The following is a 21,351-nucleotide window of genomic DNA, read 5'->3' on the forward strand; positions in this document are numbered from 1 at the left end:
TATCTATCTATCTATCTATCTATCTATCTATCTATCTATCTATCTATTCATCCATCTATCTGCCTGCCTATCTATGTATCTGTCTATCTATCTTCTCTCTATTACTTAAGTATGCTTTCATTGTCAAATTGCTTCTCAAACCTTCTTAATGAATTCAAGTTTGAACATTTGAAGTATTCATTCTATTCCATCAACTTCGAGGTATTCCACTGTTCTGGATTATGCTCTTATGTGCATTCTCCAGCACATCCAGGCACATTCATTTTACCTCTTTTGTCCTGGAAAAATGTCATTTTTTTCCTTCAGCAACTTGTTTCTCCAAGTTGTTACTACCTGACTTTTTTCCCCTTTGTCCAGGAGGTATTTAATCAATAATTCACAAATACCTCTTGACCTGAATTTAACTTTTTATAATTATTTAACTTAAGATCCTTCTTCAGGAAGTTTCCTGATTAAAAATAACTAGAATAAAAAAAAAAAAGTAAAAATTCAAGCAGGTTGTTAACTCCTTTGTCTTTTTTATATGGAAAATTTCATGGGAGGTAGGATGATGTAGTGGAGGCAGCTAGGGGACTCAGTGGATAGAGTGCTGCTCCTGGAGTAAGGAAGACCTGAGTTCAAATCCAGCCTCAGAACACTTACCAGCTGTGTGACCCTGGGCAAGTCACTTAACCTTGTTTGCCTCAGTTTTCTTATCTGAAAAATGAGCTGGTGAAGAACATGGCAAGCCATTCAAGTATCTTTGCCAAGCAAACCCTATGGATAGTATTAATATGATGTGGTCCATGGGGTCACAAAAAGTTGGACACAACTGAATGACTGAACAACAAACTATAATGTAGTAGAATACTGAATGACAAGCCAGGAGATTTGAGTTCTAATTCTAGATTTGCTAGGATTTGCTATGTGAACTTGAACAAGAGAATTCTGTGCCTCAATTCCTGAATCCACAAACTGAGTGGGTTGAAAAAGTTTATTTATGTCTAAAATGGGCAAATTGGTTCTCTGACATTCTAGGATCCCATTACCAAACTTTAAATGAAAAATACCATTCACCAATTATTTGTATCACTCTTCACAGCATTCAGAATGCTTTTATATATAATCTCATTATTTTGTTATTAAGTAATGAAAGTTGACTTATACATAAGAATTTATTCTTTCCCATGTACTTTATGTATATGCACAAGGAGGAAAATGATGTACAAATGCATACAGAAACTATGTAGACAGAGAAAGAAATTGGGTTGTTATTGGCTTCATAGTTCCTGTTGAGTGTGAGTTTTCTGTTTGTTTTTGGTCATCAATTCAGCACCATTTCTGGAATTCTATGAATACTATTGCTACCTATATCCTTGATGATGCTAGAGCTCAAGAAGATGGCTATCACTTATATATATATATATGTTTCATTAATTAATAAACCAATAAATTACTGTACTGATAAGGAAGAATAATTATCAAGAAGGTATCTTCTGATTTTTACTTTTAATAATGGAAAGCAATTATAAAAATTTATATTGAACCTCTTATTAATGGGATTACACATAACAGAACCCTAAATTAAGCTGAACTTTCTTTTGAGATCCTTCTTTAGGATAGACAAATAACAAAGATACCATGATATTTTATTTATTCCATGACTTCATCATTCGAGATGCTACCTCTTTTTATGTCTTTTCATCCCATATAATCCTGTTCAATGCCTTTCTATAAATTTTCTAGAGACAGTTCACACAAAATATTAGAGGCTCTGGTGTTTTTAGCATCTTTGAGCTACCAATGTAGCATTCTTTTTTTTCTTTTTGGAGGGCAGTTGGGATTAAGTGACTTGCCCAAGGTCACATGGCTAGTAAGTGTTAAGTGTCTGAGGACAGATTTGACCTCAGATCCTCCTGACTCCAGGGCCAGTGCTCTATTCACTGCACTACCTAGCTGCAACCCCCCCCCCCCCCCAATGTAGCATTCACAATGAAAGATTGTAGATAAATCAAAAGATCAAAGGAACTTAGCAAGAAGTCCAATGCATAGAGGAAAAACCAGGAAATAGTAAAGTCTCAAAAATGTACAGAGAAGAGAGTATCTAGGAGAAGAGAGTAGTGGATAGTGTCAAAGACTACAGTGAGGTCAAGAAAGATGAGGATTGAGAAAAGGCCATTAGATTTGGCAATTGAGAAATCACTGTTTGTTTAGTTATTTTTGAAGAGAATATTTTCAGTCAAATGAAGTTGGGAGCCAGATTGCAGAGTCAAGTATTGAATGAGGAGAAAGGAAGTGGAGATAGTGATTATAAGATGGTCTTCTCAATAAGTTTAGCAATGAAAGGAGAGACAGACAGACAGACACACAGAGGACAGAAGCTAGAAGGGTCGGATAGATCAAGTAAAAGTTTTCTGAGAATAGGAGAGCCACAGGGATGTTTATAAGCAGAAGGAAAGAAAAGAACCAGTAGAGTGGGAGAGATTAAGTGAGACGGTAGATATGATAGAGGAATCAATCTGGTGAGAAGATGGGAAGGAATGAAACCCATGTAAAGGGTTTTGCCTTGGCAAAGAAAAGGGCCACTTCTTTGTGTGATACTGGGAGATAGTGGCAGAAGGCATTTGAGTGATGTGAGATGAGGAAGAGGGAGCTCTCGCAAGTGGCCTCAATTTTTTTCAGTAAAATATGAGGCAATGGGGGAGGCTAGGTGGCGCAGTGAATAGAACACTGGCCGTGGAGTCAGGAGGACCTGAGTTCAAATCCAGCCTCAGACACTTGACACACTTACTAGCCATGTGACTTTGGGCAAGTCACTTAACCACAATTGCCCTCCAAAAAGCAAAAAAAAAATAAAAAAAATTTAGGGGCGGCTAGGTGCCTCAGTGGGTAAAGTGCCAGCTCCAGAGTCAGGAGGACCCGAGTTTGTTTCCGGCCTCAGACACTTAACAACCACACAAAAACACTAGCTGTATAACCTTAGGCAAGTTACTTAACTCCAATTGCCCTCCAAAAGGCAAACAAAACAAAACATGAGGCAATGTTCTCAGTTGAGAGAGTATGAGGAGGAAGACCATGGAAATTTTGAGGACAGATGAAAAGACTTTGAAAAACTGCCGTAGTGAGTGGGATAGTCACTTGGGAAAGCCTAAACATTGCCTTAACACAGTGGGGACGCATCTGAGATTAAATAGTATGATTTTTGTAGTGAAGCTAGCCAATCAGTAGGGCTTCCTGATTTTTTTCCAGCTTTGCTCAGCAGCATGTGAGTAAGAGCAAAAGCAGTGGATGGGTAAGAGTATTCTAACACTGAGGCTTAGCAAGGTAATACTGGCAACAAGATAAAGGGCAAGGGACTCAAAGGATAAGGATGTGAAGAATAAAATCCTTCTGTAGGGCTTTGCAAATGTATTTGTACTTTAAACCAGCACCACCTTTATCTCCACTGTGTCTCTGTCAAGGAGTTTGCTGGATTTTAGGGATCTTTCAGCATCCTGATTGGAGCATTTGTTTGTATCCATTAAACTTATGAAGAATAATAGTGATAGTCATGGTTCTTACTTTTGACCATTTCACATTTCCAGAAGTTTCTTTCATTTCTTTGTGCCAAGTTGCATTTTTCCAAAATTATTTTTACTATTTCTCCTGTACCTTTTGCATTCAAGCCACCAAGTATCAAAGAATATATTGCTTGTTGGAAAATCTTGTTAAATACTTTAGAGAATCCCTCTACTTCTTCATGTTGTGCTATGGATGTTGGGACATAAACTACTGTTATCTGCATGATGGTCTGTTACATTAATTTGTGTGATACTGGGGTGAGGGACATAATGGCAGAAGGCATTTGAGTGATGTGAGATGAGGAAGAGCGCATTACATTAATTATGGGTATTATAAGGCAAGTGGGCAAAATATCCCATAAAATGGTGCTTCTTATTTCTTATTTCTTCTATTTCTCAATGCAACCAACTTCTCCAGCTCCTTTGTAACTTTTGAGGAGAACTTATGAGGATTTAAATTTAATTTTAAATTTCTGCTTAGCTGCACTTCTTTATATGTTCTACTTTAATTTATAAGAAAAATGTCAATATGGATGTGGTTTTTTTTGGAGGTGTGTTGATTTTTGGGTAACTGAACTACATTTGTATATTAAGTGGACCCTCACACTGAAGGTATGAACACCCATAGACCCCATTAAGAGTATCAATAATGAAATGAATGTTTATAGATGGTCTAAAAATTATGTGATTTTTAAAAACTTACTTTATTCCTTTATATGACACTATCATTTTCCTAAAGCACAGGTCTGACTATGCAAATCCCTGCACCCTCCCCCCTACCTCCCCCCCTACTCAATAAACTTGGCTGTTTATTGACTCCAGGATCAAATGCAAATGTCTCTTATGTTCAAAGTCCTTTATAAGCTAGTCCTCCCCTATCTTTCCAGTCTTCTTACATGTTACTCCCTGCCATGTACTCTGATCCAGTAATACCAGTCTCCTTGCTCTTCCCTTAACAAGATACTCCATCTCTTGGCTCTGGTCCATGCCTGGGATGTTCTACCTCCTCACCTCTGCCTCCTGGATTCCCTTAAGTCCCAGCTAAAACCCCATCTTCTACAGGAAACTTTACCCAAACCTTCTTAATTCTAGTGACTTTCCTTTCTTAATTATTTCCAGTTTATCCTGTATATAGCTTGTTTGTACTTATTTGCTTGTTGTCTCTCCCATCAGGTCCTAAGCTCTTTGAAGTGAAGTACTGTTTTTGCCTCTTTTTGTATTCCCAGAATTTAGCACAGTACTTGACACACAGGCATTTAATAAATGTTTATTGACTGACCGACCATCATTGTGGAAGTAGAATGGTATTTCTCAGGACTGAGGGACACTTTGTATTTGATGAATTTGATAGATTTCCATTACTAAAGTGATGGTCACATGGTGGACAGACTGGTAGAAATAAATCTTAGCAAATCTGATTCTAAGACAACAGATAGTCTGGCACCAAGCCCAAACTCAAAGCCTTTCTAGCTTGGAAAGGCTTGCACTCTTTAGGCATAGCTTAGACTTTGAGAAGCCAAGGTCACCTACCGCAGTAATCTAACATGGTAGAAGTTTTGTGTACTCCTCCTGAAGATAGTTGTATGTATACATAACATATGCAAAAATAATATAGTCATCTCTGCTATAATGTGACATATGTTCCTAAAAATTATTGCAGTATGCAAAATTGCACAATAAAAACCACAGGGCTTAGGGGAAAAAATGGAGTTGGGAGTATACTACTTGCAGCCATCAATGTTTCTTTTATTTTTGTGGCATTATCTCTGATGGTCTTCAATGTGGATTCCTTTACGCCTGTTGCTCAGGAGATATCACATGTTCTCTCATTCTTTTTAAAATGCTTTATTATTTTAAGCTTCTCCTCAGTACAGAAAACTTTCTTTTTGCATGCACTATGTGAGTTTTCTGAACCAGGATACTTAGATATCTTTAGGATGTTGAATGAGTGGGTTGTTGTTGTTTTTTAATTTAGAGAAGTACACAAATGTGAAAGAATAGCAAAATACAACATTGTAGGATAACACAGTAAACTGAGGTAGCTAGTAGATGTTTGAGGTATTTGAGTGTGTGTGTGTGTCTGTCTGCATTTTGTATATTCCTATGTAATTTGGTTCATTGGGTGCAGTAATTTTCTGCATTCATCTAGGGTTTCTTATGGACAACATTGCACATATGCAAACATGAATTTCAGGTTATGCTTAAATTGCTCTCTAACACATCACTTTCACTGGAACAGATTTGCATTTTTGAAATAAGTGTTATAGTAGACTCAACTTTATAAAATGAATATATGTATGTATATAACATATGGGGCTTGACACAGGATTAATATAGACTTTTGTATACTTTCTGCATTGCCACTATTCATTCATTCATTCATTTACCCTTATTTTCTAGTACTAGAAGATGATTATTGTTTTTCGGCATTAATCTTGAGGCACTGAAAGGTCCCAATTTCTTGAAATAATTGTGTTTACTATTCTTTACTAAATGAACTGATAACATTCATTTATTAAACACATTTTTATGAAATGCCTCCTCAAGGCACAGTTTGGGAAAGATTTTTAAGAACAAAAGTTGAAAAAAAAAGTTTCCTGGTAACCTGGTTTTCTGGTAGCTAACAAGAAAAATGAAATTAATTAGAATTCCCAATTACATGAACATTAAAGTTTATCAAGATTTTATTGCATGAAAAGTAACGCAATTGCCTTTCTAAGCAACAGAGTTTTATGTTAAAAATGTTTAAAAGACCTCTATTTTCTTTCGTGAGCCATCTCTGAATATTTAAGTACCTTAAAAAACCCAAGAGAGTGGAGTTGCTCAGTAAAAACTGTTGCCACCTGCCTCAGTTTCCTCATCTGTAAAATGGGGATACTAATAGCACCTACCTCCCAGGATTGTGGTGAGGATCAAATGAAATAATAATTGTAAAGTACTTAGCACATAATAAGCGTTATATAAATGTTACCTCTTATTACCTAAAGAAGCAATGGTTGCTGAATTGATATTGATATTGATATCCAAATAATGAGACCAGTAGTATTGTATTGAAAGGATTTTACTGGCTCACCTTCACAGCTACCCATCTATTTATCCAAGGCACTAGATCCAAGTTAAACAATTGTTCTGAATATTCATTAAACCCTTGTTTTACTTAAGTAACTTTTTCTGGCAAAAGGAAGGCTCTGTGGGAGCAGGATAGGAAGTGTTGACAGCCCAAAGTCATATCCTCAGTCTCTACTTATTGTGTTCCAAAATCAAACCAATAGCAGAGAAATTTTTATTTTGAAAGGGCTGCTTCCCTCCTGCCCCTTCAGGCTGAAGACACAACATATCACCCTGGAATATTTTAATGGTGCAAAGACATACAGAGAGCTGAATTTCCACAAGAGCCAAGAACTGGAGGCAGTCACTCAACTTCCCAGGGGACATATTTCCTGCATGGATCTGTTGCCCACTTGGCATCTCACTTTGTCTCTGTTTAATAAAAGCCTGTACTAGGTAACAGAAGTTTATGTGGCTTCTTATGTAACTGTCAGCAAGGGTGGAGACTGTGGCCGTGATGACAACTTACAGTTGCTGAAACATCAGCCACATGACAAGAACCAGGATCTGGCTATAACGATGGCGTCAAGGTCATTTCAGGGTGGGGAGAAGGGGTGAGAGAGAGAGAGAGAGAGACACACACATACACACACACACACAGACAGACAGACAGACAGAGAGACAGAGAGATGGTGATATGAACCAGTGACTACTGCGGGCCGACTGGGTTTGGGGAGCGAAGGGTAAAGAATTCTGCAAAATAAACTGATTGTAAAGGAGATAAGACTGAAATTCAACATGGGTACCCATTAGAGATCAAGGCAAATAAGATAGTGGTGGTAATGTCAGAGAGATGAAATCACATAATATTGGACAAATGTGACAGAGGTTGAAGGGTTCCCAGGAAATAGATTTATGTGAGCTTTACATGCCAGTCATTGATTTCACAGTTGTATCCTGTAAGTTGGACACTGATGGACAGATAACCCAGGCCTCTGCTTTTAAGGCTTTAATTCTATATGCCACATGGTGCTATTAAGAGGATCAAATAAGATAACACTACAAAAAATGCCCCATAACCACAGAATATTACATAAGAGTAAGCTTCCCTTGTAATACATGGCATTCCCATGACTGACAATTTTGTAAATTCTAGCTGGTCATTTCCCAAGACCTGCAAAATGATCTCCTCTCCCTTTATCTGGTCTACCAAGCTAAGTTAAAGCATAGGGCTGTGTAATTTAATTGTCTGGTGAATTTATAGGTTAGTTCAGATATTTGAGACAAAGACTTGAGGACTATGATTTTTCCTAGTATTAAAATTGGTTGATTAGATTGCCCCAAATTCACCAGATAAACATGAAACCTTCTTCCCTTTGGTAAGCAGGCCTGGCCACTGAGGATTATTTACTGAACAAGCTGGGTCTGAAGCTTCGGGTCTTTCTGTCTGATTTCATCAGTGCTGTGCTCTCAGGTTCTCAATGAGAGCTCTGTGTGCAGTATGAAAAACTACGTGCCTGTAGCACAGAGGCTACTCTATTGGGGATAGGAACAAAATAATTTCCTAGCATGTGAAATGTTTTTTTTAAAAATCACTTAAAACCCCCCATTAATACTGGTTTAAACTCAAACATGGATAAAGGGAACACTTCACAAAGTTAAGAAAGACTGGAGACCATAGAAAATCATCTTGAAACCAGAATCTTGACTTATTAAATCCTGCATTACAAATGGTTTTAAGTGTATTCAGGGTCAGGTATATGGGTTAGGATAGTGAATCAGAGAGAGCTGTGCTCTCAAATGGTATAGACTTTTCTAAGCCAGGTAGGAGGATTCTGACTCAGACTGGAGCTCCTAGGTCCTCCCTGCTTCCCCCAGCTTTTCTTCTGTGGATGGTTTTTTTCCAGAGGGAAAATGAGAGAAAAATAAGCCTCAATCATTGGGAGTGCAGGAGTGTAATAAAAAAAGATATTGAACAAAGAACAGTAGGAATGTTTAAAGAGAGTTCCAAGAACTGTCAAAGCTCAGGAGAACATAGTGGTATGTTCTTTTATGGAGATCAGGACAAGAGGAAAAAGGGAAAAGAAAAATCGCCTCTTGGAATGTGAAATATATCTTAAGGTATTAACAAAAGCATCAGGCTAATCTCAAAACAAATCCCCGACTTTAATTCTGTGAGCATACCTAGTTTCTTCTGCATCTTACGTGAGACACCATTAGGGAGAATATCTCTGCCCTGACTAAATTCCTCTCCTCGGACATCTTCCTAACACCATGATTCTTCAAATTGTCACACCGTGTGGATTACAAATGAATGCTCTGTTGTCTTTTGACTCTGCCTCCTTTTTCTGTTCTTTTTGGTGGGAGGACAGAGATGGGAGAAAAGGGGTTTCATCACTGTAGTGTTCATACATGTTCAATAACCTGGGTTACCGTGAGTCTTGGCTCAGATTGAATACAATGGCCTGGCTCGTGGGCATAGAGTAAAACCACAGTGAGTGTGGGGGTCATCATCTTGGAGGACCACCTACTTAGATGAGACCCCTGAGGTGAAGATAGTTTCACCCTGGGTTTCCCTCCTTTTACAGGCAACTCCTCGTTGTTTCTGATACAGTTGAAAAGCCTAAAACAATTTTAAAGGTCTAGCAACTGCTGGTATTTTATCTTCACCTGGCTAGTTCTAGGGACCCCTAAAGCACTTCCATGGTTTGGAAATATAGATCTATGACTAATAGGCTGACTATGGCTGCCTGGAACTTTGGAATGGTTTCAAGTAGCAGAAGTTATTAACTTTTTGTGTATGTGGGTCATGGATCCCTTTGATAGTTTGGTGAAGCCTATAGATTCCTTCTTCAAATAATGCATTTGAGTGCATAAAATAAAACACATGGCATTACAAAGGAAACCAATTATATTGAAATGAAGATGTATTTTTTGAAATCTAAGTTCATGGACTCCTAAAACCTATCCACAGACACCCTGGGGCTAGAGGGTTTCATTACCTTTTTGCTCCTTTCTTCTGCCAATGGACCCCCTGCCCTATGTAAAGAAACATCAGCCTTAATCATAACCTTAAAAACAAAAATAATAAAATAACTTGAACATTGCCTAAATCAACTTCCTAGGTCATGTAGTCACCTATAAAGTCTTTATAATTTGCCTAATTATTTCCTTCACCTGAAGCCTGGACAAAAACCACTGTTTTAAACATAATCAGCTGGAAAAAATTGTCATATCGGGCATAATTAATTGGGCAAAATGAGAATTAATTACAAACTCTTGTTTTTTGAACTTTGAATAAGTCAAGTGAAACTTTTTTTTTTTAATGTATTGTTTATTTTCATGTGCTTCTGAACTTCCTGATTCTGGCTGGGAACAAGGACAAACCTGCCAAAATACTGCAAGAAAAGATGTTGCTGATCAGCAGCAGGAAATACTCTACATCCCATGAGAGAGCTTGTTCTCAGAAGACTGCCTGGCTAAGTCTGCAGAATGGAGAAGTACTGTCAGGCAGCCATGCTTACAGGAGGAGGCTTTCCTGAATCTAGAGCTAGCTAGAAGTTCTTTCATTGGTGGGTCATCTCTGCTGCGGCAATGAGGGTTCAAGGGTCTAAGTACTTCCTTTTCACAAAAAAGGGAAACAAATACATAACTCAACTAGAAATACATTTAAATTTGAATCTTATGAATTGGGAAAGACCTTAGGGAGCACCTAGTACATTTTCCAACCCATATCCAAACTCTTTTCTACAAGGACTGCTGCCAAGGATCATCCAGGTTTAGCTTGAATATTTCTTTTTTTTAATTCATTAAAAAATAATTTATTTACTTTTAGTTCATAACATTCAGTTCTACAATCCCTTGAGTTTCAAATTTTTTCTCCCTCTCTCTCCCCCCATGGCAGCATGCAGTCAAATATAGGATCTATAAATACCTTCACATTAAACATTAGTCAGGTTGAGCTTGAATATTTCTGAACACATGGAGTTGACTCCTTTTTCGAATAGTCTTTGCATGTCAGGGATACTCTTGGTGTCAGAAAGTTCTTCCTCATTTTTAAGGAATTTAATTTATTTCTCTGTAACTTCTACCCAGTCAGTGGTCCTGATTCTGCCTCCTGGAACAACATAATAAACCCAGGGCTTTTTTTCTCCAGCTCTTTAGATATTTGGAGACAGGTATGGTAATGCCAGGCTAAAATGAAAATTCTCTAGGCTAAAAATTCCTAAAAATTACACAGTTGCCTGTTTTCCCATGATTCTCCTGTTTGTCAGTTTCTTTCTTAAACGATGATGACTAGTTATACGTGACAAACCAGAGCAGAGTATGATAGGGCCATTATTTTCCTTGACCTCAACATTATTATTCGATCAACTCAGCTTTATGTTGACTTAAAAATTTTTTTAACCTTTTTTTGGAGGGGGGAGGGTAGGGCAATTGGGGTTAAGTGACTTGCCCAATGTCACATGGCTAGTTTTTTTTATTAAGTGTCTGTAGTTGGATTTGAACTCAGGTCCTCCTGACTCCTATTCGCTGCACCACCTAGCTGCCTGACTGAAATTTTTTTTAAAGGTAATTTCATCATGCTCTTGGTTCATTTTGAGCTTGTAGTTGACCCAAGCCTCCACATCTTTTTCACATGAATACTTTATCTTCTTGATTTGTATAACTGATTTTAAGAAAGAAATCTGAGTGTCAAGTTTTACATTTACTACTATTACATTTAATATTACTGGTTTTAGTCCTCTATTTTGACTGAGTTATCCAAATTAAACATTTGTTAGATCTCTGTGTGTCATCTATAGATCTGATGAGCATCAAAAATTATTGGACCAAGCATAGAACCTAGCATGAAACTGAAAGACAGTATGTCATAGCAGATAAAGGGCTGGCCTTGAAATGAGGAAGGTCTGGGTTTGAGTTCCTCTTTAGGAACTTACTGGGTATATGATCCTATATATGACTCATCTATAAAATGGGGATAATAATGATGTTCTTATTGTCACAGGGTTGTTGTGAGGATCAAATGAAATAATGCATTAAAGTGTACTACAAAGTGTTATTTGAATGTCAGTTATTATTACTGACATCAAGTGACTAATTAATATTTTCAATAATCCATAATTCCACTTAGCTATACTATGCTCCTCTAGCCTACACTACTTCATTTTTCCACGTAAAACTAATATGAGATGCTTTGTCAAATTACCCACTTAAATCAAGATACACTATGTCTGTGGTATTCCCCTGACACACCAGTTTGATAACTCTATCAAAAAGAGGAAATGAGGCTAGTCTGGCATGACTTACTCTTAGTGAATCTGTGCTGACTCCTAGTGATATAACTTCCCTTTCTAGGTAGACATCAATTTAAAGATCTGTTTTGGAATTCTGCCATCATTGACATCTAGTTTACCAGACTTCAGTTTCCAGAGTTCATTTTTCTCCCCCTTTTGAAAAAAAATGAGACCTTTGCCCTTTTCTAGTTTTCTGGCATTGTCCCATGAGTTCTCAGAGACTATTCAGTTCTGCAGTCCCATTTGCCAATGCCATCAGCACTCTGGTATGTAATTCATCTAAACCTATCACCTTGACCTTAACTTGGGTCCTTTCCTATTCTGGTCTAGTCTCTCTGGGGCTTCAATTTCTTCTGCATAATGTTTGTTTTACCCTTAATATTTTGTAGGCCACTCTTTTTGGGTGATTCACCCAGGATTGTCTGCCATCCATTAATATTACAATATATTTCTTGGGCAGTTTTCCAGTTCTGTACTTACCCATCTTATTCTGAGGATCACTAAAAAGAGAACCTTTTTTTTTTTTTCATTGTTCTTAGTATGTCTTGCAAGCCTCAAGCTCTTTCCAAGTTTAGCTTTCTGGGCACTGCTGTTGTAGGTTTGCACAGTCTTTCTTATTCTTCCTTGTTTGTTCCCTGCCTTCTCTCTTCTCTATATCTTTTTTAACTCAAGCTCATCAAAGAGCTTTCTGTATAGTTACATTGTTTTCTTTAAATACCTTCTCTTTTCTTTTCTCTATCAGGGGTCTTGGACATTTTATTGTCAGAATGTATCTAACCTCTCTGGGGTTCTTTTTCTTCACGGTGTAATAATCATGGCATTGAACCAGATGATTTAAAAGATTTTTTTTTCAGCTCTAAAAAATAATAATGTAGCTCTTGAGCCATATTCTTTCTTTGAGTTTCTGTTCAGGGAATTACAGCTATTTCTTTTAATTTTTAAAAATTGCTTTCTTAAAGTAGAAGGTATCCATCTGATTATATCCAATCTTCCTTCTTTTTTTTTGCTATTATGAACTCTAAGATGGTATGGTCATTTTCTCCCAAGTTTTCAGTGCTTTTCATAGCTTCTTCTTATTACTCAGAATTAAGGTAGCAATTCCTCTCATTGTTCCCTTTGCCCTCTGAGAAATAAATTAATTTTATTCATGTCTCCCAACCTATTTATTTGCAATTATCCTTACGACCGATTAATAGAACTGAAAACCCACCTGACACATTGAAATAATTTTGGGGAGATAATAAAATACTTTTATTTATGTTATGGGTAACTATAAATTTGAGGAAATATAACATCATGACAAAATCTAGATGTTGCCAGCTGATTTGAGGGGAAAAAAGTTCTGTCTTGGAAGCACCCCTTGATAGTTTTTCATATCTAAAGATTTTGCTTCATTTCCTATAGATACAAGTGCACTTGAAGAGAAGAATTTGTGCCCCCAAATTCTTTCCACACTTAGCACAATCTGGACAGTTATGGTGGCCCTTGTAGTGTTTACTATCAGAAGCAGCAAAAAGCCTCTTACTCCCCCTTTGCCCCCCAAAAGAGAGAGAAAAAGAAAAAAGGGGCAGCTAAGCGGTACAGTAGATAGAGCACTGGCCCTGGAGTTAGAAGGACCTGAGTTCACTTCCAGCCTCAGATACTTTACTAGCTGTAAGTCACCTGGGCAAGTCACTTAACCCCTATTGCTTCATTCCCACCCCCAGGAAAAAAAAACAAAAGCATTCTCTCACCTGCTTAATTCTATCAAGGAACAAAAGGAGTAGTCCACAAACAAAAACACTAAGCACTTGTACTTTGCTGTCATTGTTTTTCTTTTTTTCCCTAATCTCTTGTAATATATGAATTTATATTCCTTAAGGAAGGCAAATTTTCCATGCAACATGCAAGGTGACATCAGTCATTGAAAAGTTAAAGAACATTATAATGTGTTCAGTTTGTGTCTTTAATTAAAAGAAATTGCTTATTTTAGGCTTGTTTTGTATTCATAAAAGTGTAGAACCACATAACAACTTTTGACTTGTTCTGTATAGGCAGGCCGTTACACAATCTGTACACACAATTGTCTGTTACTCCCAGCCTAATTCCCACCAAGAAGCTTAGGGTTCAAAGCTTGGTCTCAAATTTAGGATTTGGAAAACAGGACTTTGGATTTAGGGAGGTGAAGGGTTCTAACAATTTGACTTCAGAGTTTTTTGACCTAATGACATCACTCTTCATTGAACTTGGGTTTTGTAGTCCCTCTAAACCTTGATACCTTTCAGATCCCAAACCGAAATTTCCCTTTCTGAATTACAACCCACAGTCCTTTCCCCTTATACTTTGCTTTCAATCTCATTAAAACCTCCATTCTATCAACTTCTCTCTAATTTGCCAGCATATCAGCCCCCTTCTGATTTTACTTCCCTCCCAAGTAACTGTACCCCCCTCCTAGTCAGACATTTCAATGAGACGATCCAGCACTCTGAAGCCCTCACCCTTTTGACCTTCCCCCATATCAACCTTGTCAGCCTGAGTCTTGGATAACTCCTACTTTCTGTTTTCTACACTCCCAGGCCTCCAAGCACTGTTGGAGAAAGTAGCCAAAACAGGCTCATTGGATCAATTACAAATTCATGCTAGTTAACCTTAGCAGAGACCTCACTGCTTCTTGGCAGTCCTCTCATTCATCTCATTAACTCCCTATCACATTACATGCAGTGGCTATTCCAACCTTTTTCCACTCTCTTAAGCCCCTAGCCCATCAGGGTCACTGTTAGCAGATTTCCTTCAAAACCTTAAAATGTGTATAGCTCCCTCGCTTTCCCTTGTCTACACCTCAAAATATCTCCACCTTCCCACACTTTCTTTTCTACTTATTTTTTGTCCTTTTTACCCATCAGTCAACAAACATTTATTAAACACTTACTATAGTCATTGTACTAAGTACTGGGGAATAAGGACAAAAAAGAAACAAGTCTTTCCCTCAAGGATCTTACATTCTAATTTGAAGGGACAAATGTATACATATATCAGTCACTCAACAAGCATTTATTATGTATTTACTTAGTGACAGGCACTGTTCTCCACACTGGGGAAACAAATATAAAGATCAAAATGATTCTTACCTTCTTAATTCTAAAAAGGCAACAAAGTACAAGCTGTCCTAAAAGTCTTAGTGCAGTTTTAAACTTTAATGGTTTCAGAAGTATAAATCTGACAAACTTACAAAGATATAATCTAAAAGCTTAATTATGTATATTTCATTTACATTTATTTAGTTTTGTGAATTTCAATAATTAAGACATTTCATTTTAACAAGATAAGGCATCCTGTCTTATGCAATTGTTTCTGGATTTCACTTTCTCAGATTGGTAAAAGTTCTCTCCCATGGCTATGTTGGTAACCTGATCTACCTCCCTTAGATATTTTCACATGGAGTGATATCAACACTGTTGTCCATGTATCAACATTTCATTCTTTACATGGTCTTATGGCTCAGATTACAAATGCAATCCTTTTTTGTCACTGAACAGCAGCTAATGAAAGGTCTTACAAAGTTAGAAAATCAGCTACAATGATATATAGCAAAAGCTTATGTTAAATTTTAATAAGAAACTGATATTTAAATATTTAAATAATTAATCTTTCAGATTTTTAAAATGAGTTTCTAGAATTTTTTATTTCCAAAGATATCAAAGTTTAAAACTACGCTAAGACTTTTGGGATACCCTGCATATATACAGAATAAATACAAATTCATATAAAAGAGTGAATACTGGGAATGCATTAGTAGTCAGGGGATCAGGAAAGGCTTTATGTACCGAGGGGAGTTTGCCCTAGATGGATCGATAGCCCAGATTTTATTCTCTTATCTCTTCTCTGGGACTTTTTCTCCTATTGACTATCCTTACTTTCAAGTCTTCAGTCTTTCTTTACTGTCTCTTTCTTCTGTGGGTATAAAATACTTAAGTCTTCCCAATTTTAAAACAAAACCCCAAAGGAAATGGAAGAAAAAAATGAAATAAAATAAAACAACCCACCCTTCAATCTATCATGGCTTCTTTGTTCTTCTTTTTACCATAAAACTTTTAAAAGCAAAATATATTTATTAGCTTAACTTTAAACATGAGTAGAATCCATTAAACATACTTTATAGTGATTCACATTTTATATGAATTTCATTATATGAAATATTTGTAGCACCTTATCAATTATATATATTATATCCCTTTAAGTTTGGGGTAGCTAGGTGGTGAAGTAGATAGAGCACTGGGACTGGAGTCATGAAGACCTGAGTTCAAATCAGGCCTCAGACACTTAATGAGTTGTGTGACCCTGAGCAAGTCGTTCAACCCTGTTTGCCTTAGTTTCCTCATCTGTAAAATAAACTGGAGAAGTAAATGGAGAACCATTCCAGTATCTCTGCCAGGAAGACCCCAAGAGAGGTCATGAAGAGTTGGACACGACTAAACAACAACTTTTAAATTTTCTTTTTACCCATTCAGTTTTATGTGTTTATATGTATATTTTCTTATGCCTATACATATATACCATATATACACATATAGTATATATATATATATATATATATATATATATATATATATATATATATATATATAGAGAGAGAGAGAGAGAGAGAGAGAGAGAGAGAGAGAGAGAGAGATAGAGAGATGAAGACTTAGTAGGTATTTATTCTTGTCTGTTTTCTTTGTCTGGATTAATTCTTATAGATCTTTCCAGATTCCTTTATGTTTTTTTCTTTATAACACATCTATCTTGATAATATATAGTAATTGTTTCATTGATGTATATCAATTTATTCAACCATTCCCCTGGTTGTTTTGGTTAATAGCAGTGCGTTTTCCTAGTCTATAGGCTTGAAATGTTTGATTCATATTTAGCTCCTCACTCTTCTTTCATCTCCTGTACATCCAATCAATTGCCAAGTCCAGTTGATTTTATCTCCAAAAAGTTTCTTTTAGCCCTCCTCTCCTGTATCACTGCCACTATCCTACTTCATGATCATAATATATTACCTCCCGCTTAGAATATTAGCACATCAACTTAACCACCAATCAATCAACAAGCATTTAAGAGATTACTACATGAAAGGACTAGGCAAAGACAAAAATGACACGGTACGTGGTCTCAAGAAACTTACATTCTGTACAATATATTATACAAAGTAAGTACAGGGTAATTTTTAGTAGGAGTAGCCAGAGGAAATCAGCAAAGGTCTGTTTGGAGGTGGTATTTGCATCTAGCTGGGCAGCTAAGTGGTGCAAAAGATTCAGTGTCTGGCCTAAAGTCAGGAAAGACTCATCTTCCTGAGTTCAAATCGGCCTTAAACACTAGCTTTGTGACTTTGGGCAAGTCACTTATCTGTTTGCCTCAGTTTCCTCATCTATAAAATGAGCTGGAGAAGGAAATGGCAAACCATTCTAGTATCTTTGCCAAGAAAACCCCATAAGAGGTCATAGAGAGTCAGACATGCCTGAACAACAACAAAAACAACCAAAGGAATTCTAAGAGTCAGAGATAAGGAGAGATTACATTCTAGGCATGGAATTCCAGTACGTAGTTCTTTTCTCTCACTCCAATCCATTCTATACACTATTGTCGTATTAATCCTCTAATGCCATTCTCTTACTCAAAACAAAAACGAAAACATGTAATGGTTGTTTCACTAAACATTCTAGCATACAGGATGATCATTCTGACTTACGCTCCTCTGCTTTGTTTACCTTTGTTTACCCTATACTCTAGTCAGAGCCAATACAAAGTATTTACTCCTCCCCGGTAGTGTTTGAACATTGTAACCCTCAGTGTTTGAAAATTAGGCTTCCTGGGTTCTTACTATCTACTGGCGTTTTCATAAGGCATCATTATAAACACATATGACTCAACTTCTTACAAAACAAATACCTCCAGGCCAGAGGAGACTTTTTTGGCACTGATGCTTTGTGCATTTATTAAAAATGATATTAAAATGTGTTCTTTATTGAACAGCTCCTTTTTGTTTTGCATCCTAAGAAGCTGCCTACCTTACTTACCCTGAGTCCTGGCTCTGATTCCAGTCAACCTGAATTACTGCATTCATTCAACAAATATTTATTAAGTTCATTTGCTATGTGCAGTGCACTGTGCTAGGCACCAGGGAAGATAGTATAGATAAGACACAGGCCCTTCTGCTCATGAATGTTGCATTGGAATCAGACTTTCTTGTCTCCATGCCTTTCTTCATTGTCTGCGTCTAACTTCATGTTCTCTCATCTTCATTTTGCTGAAAGCCTACTCATCCTTCAAAGCTGGGCTCAAAGCTGCCTTGATTTTCCAAGTGAGAAATAATCTCTCACTTCTCAACTACCCATGCACTTACTATCACTTGCATAGTCTTTCTTGTATTATGATTATATGTGTATTTATGCTTTATTCAGGTACACAGTTGAACTGGCAAGATGGGTGGAAAAGATGGTGATTGTTTTTAGATGAAACAGAAGGGAATCAGAGATAAAAGCAATGGTGTATATGGTAACCAGCTTACAAGTAGCAATAAAACATGCCTATGCTTGGGATGACAGGGCCAAAGGACTAGGGAAAGAGGACTTTAACAACAGCATTCCTGAGTTAGATTTACAGGGAAATAATAAAAAAAAACACAAATGCCAAAACTCCAAATAAACCCACCCACCTCCAAAAGTACTCTTAGTTTATGAATGAGTCAAATTAAGATTCACTATAAAAAGAAATTGGGTATCTACTACATTTTTCTGCTTTTGCATGACAGCAGCCTCGTTCTGTAATCCTAAACAAGACTAACTTTTCCTTCATCCCTCCTGTTGCTGTTTCCTAACATTGTGGGACACCTGACCCCAACTCCCATGAACTCACATGGAATGAAAGATTAGATCCAGGAACCAACTCAATGCAAACTGAGAAATATGAAATGAACACTTGCTTCAGAACAAAGTCAATTTCACTTCGATAGAGAAATATTAGGGTCATTCCAAAGATTTTCAATAGTAACTGACATTTATGTGGCACTTTTAAGTTTTACAAAGTGCTTTATATACAACATCTCATTTAATCTTCGTAGCAACTCTGTAAGGTAGGTAACCACAGGTATTATTTTATAGGTGAGGGCACCATAGACAAGAGTAGAGACAGCGAATCATTTGTCCATGGTCACAGGGGAGTGGGAGAGGTAGATATCATGCCAAGGTCTCTCTAAAATTTTGCATCCAGTGCCTTAGTGTCCTTTCATCATGGGGGATTTCTCAACTGATTAAATCCTAATGGTTTTCTTACAACATCTGATGAGACTGGGCATATTGGTGCCTTTATTACTATCATTCGGGTAGTAATCCAGTTTTCAGGTAGAAAAATTAAATGAATTAGAAGTTTTGTTAGGTTCCTATTGGACAGAATATTTATAATCCAACTGGGTGAGCTAAAAATATTTTATATAATCACTGAAAGTATTAAATGTGAGAAGGGACCCAAAGGAACAAAAGTATTTATTTAGTATATAAGCTGGAAAGCAGGGATTATAAATAAAATACCAAGTCTATGCCCTGCATGTGAAGTGCTCAATAAATATTATTTACTTATGATGATATTTCCTTCAAATATAATTTTTTCCACAGTTTTTTGCCAGATAGAGAGATCCACAGGCCTATTTTACATTGGTTTTATGCAAAAAATTGTTCACTTTGGCCAGTTTGCTTCCTTTTACCCATCCCTTGTTTTCCCTGTGTTTGGAAAATCTACAACAGCATAAATGTAACACATTGATTATATTTTTTAACTTCCCTATTCATTAGTTTGGCTTTGTGCAGAAAGCATATTCAAAATATGGACCCAAGGAAAATATTGTGGACACTGGGGACTAAGTGCACAATTACATCTTTCTCTAAGGAGGCAGCAGGGGAGAATGGAGGTAGAAGTTACTGTTTGCATTCATCCTTTTTTTTTTCCTCCATATTTTTAATAGGATGAAACCATTTATTTATTGACTGGTTAGAGGAGAGTCAAATAGAAAAAGTTTGTAAATGTTGTAAGACCTACCTCATGCCAATCTTTTTGTTGTTGTTGTTGTTACAAGAAGACCTCAGAAGGCTTGGATGTCTGCTTTTTCATCCAAATATCTGAATGGTGAGCTAAAGCTCCTTTGTTTAGAAAGTAGGCTGGACAATTATTCATGAGCTCACAATACCCTTTGGGCTGGATTGGAAACCTTTGAAGCCTTACAGTTAGGCAAGATTTGAGAGGGTGGACCACAGGGACATGTCATTGTAATTCTTTCCTGGAGGCCCATAATTTCATTTCACAGCTTCTAGTGGGTGAACACTATTCAAGAGCTCCCTTTATAGGGACGTAGGGGATAGAAGTAATTGAATGGGTTGCATTAAGGGAAAAGAATTAGGACACATTACAGAAGGGAATAGACAAGTGTTTTTTACAGGCAGAAAAAGTATGCCTGGATTGTAATCTATATTATTGGTAGGATTATCCACAATGAAATCCTAGATCCCTCAAAGTATGGTTTAGTCTGACCATTGTCTCTTCCATTTATCTCCATTATCTCTTTGCAATTGTGTCTAGTGTGATTTTGTATTTTCTTGCTTTTAACTTTTCATATTTTCCCCCTACTAGATTGTAAATTCTTTGAGATCAGAAATAGGGTATTAGGAGTTTTGCTCCCATTCCTCACAGTGCCTAGGACATTGCTATGCACATAGCAGGTATTCAGTTTGTGTAAGTCATCCACAGTACATCTAAAAAAAGCAGCTGTTTTTGGAAGTAGAGAGAAAATTATTTGGTAGACGACAAGGAGGCAGTTAAGTGGTGCTGGGCCTGGAGTTCAGGAGGGTCTGAGTTCAAATTTGGTCGTAGACCACCGGTGGGGAAACTGTAGCCTCTTGGCCACACATGGCTGTATAGAGTGTGGCCCTCTGACTGAGTCCAGACCTTACAGAACAGATCCTTTTATTAAGGGGGGCTTTGTTCTGTGAAGTTTGGATTCTGTCAAAGGGCTGTACTTGAGGATCATTCTAGAGGGCCACAGGTGGCCCTGAGGCTGCAGGTTCCCCATCCCTGACTTAGACACTTACTAGCTGTGTGACTATGGGCAAGTCACTTAACCTGCCTCAGTTTCCTTATATGTAAAATGGGAAGAATAATAGCACTTACTTCCCAGGGAGATTGTGAGGGTCAAATGAGATAATATAGAACTTAGTGTAGCACCTGAATTCCTATCAGACATTTAATAAATGCTTAGAAAAAAATTTTGGTGTCTAGCTAAAAGACTTGGGAAAACTAGATGTTCTAGATGGGATATTAGTGAATTAAACACCCTGCAGAACTTGCTTTAATTTGTTTATATGTATCATTAATCAGTAAAAGATGCTTAGTTGTACTGTAATCACAATTTCAAGACCATGAAAATATTTGCTGTTACAAATGAAATTAAATAGGAAGGT

General features: G+C 37.0%; 1 protein-coding gene across 2 annotated transcripts in view; it reads right to left on the minus strand.

The window, feature by feature from the left end:
* PDE7B (phosphodiesterase 7B) overlaps positions 1-21,351 on the minus strand; it is a 475,247-nt gene that overhangs the window by 112,919 nt on the left and 340,977 nt on the right. The gene's annotated exons all lie outside the window — the stretch shown is intronic.

This window comes from Petaurus breviceps, unplaced genomic scaffold (assembly GCF_028583685.1).
Source record: "Petaurus breviceps papuanus isolate PSGF00001 unplaced genomic scaffold, PetGlider_PUasm1.0 90977, whole genome shotgun sequence".
Lineage (NCBI taxonomy): Eukaryota > Metazoa > Chordata > Mammalia > Diprotodontia > Petauridae > Petaurus > Petaurus breviceps.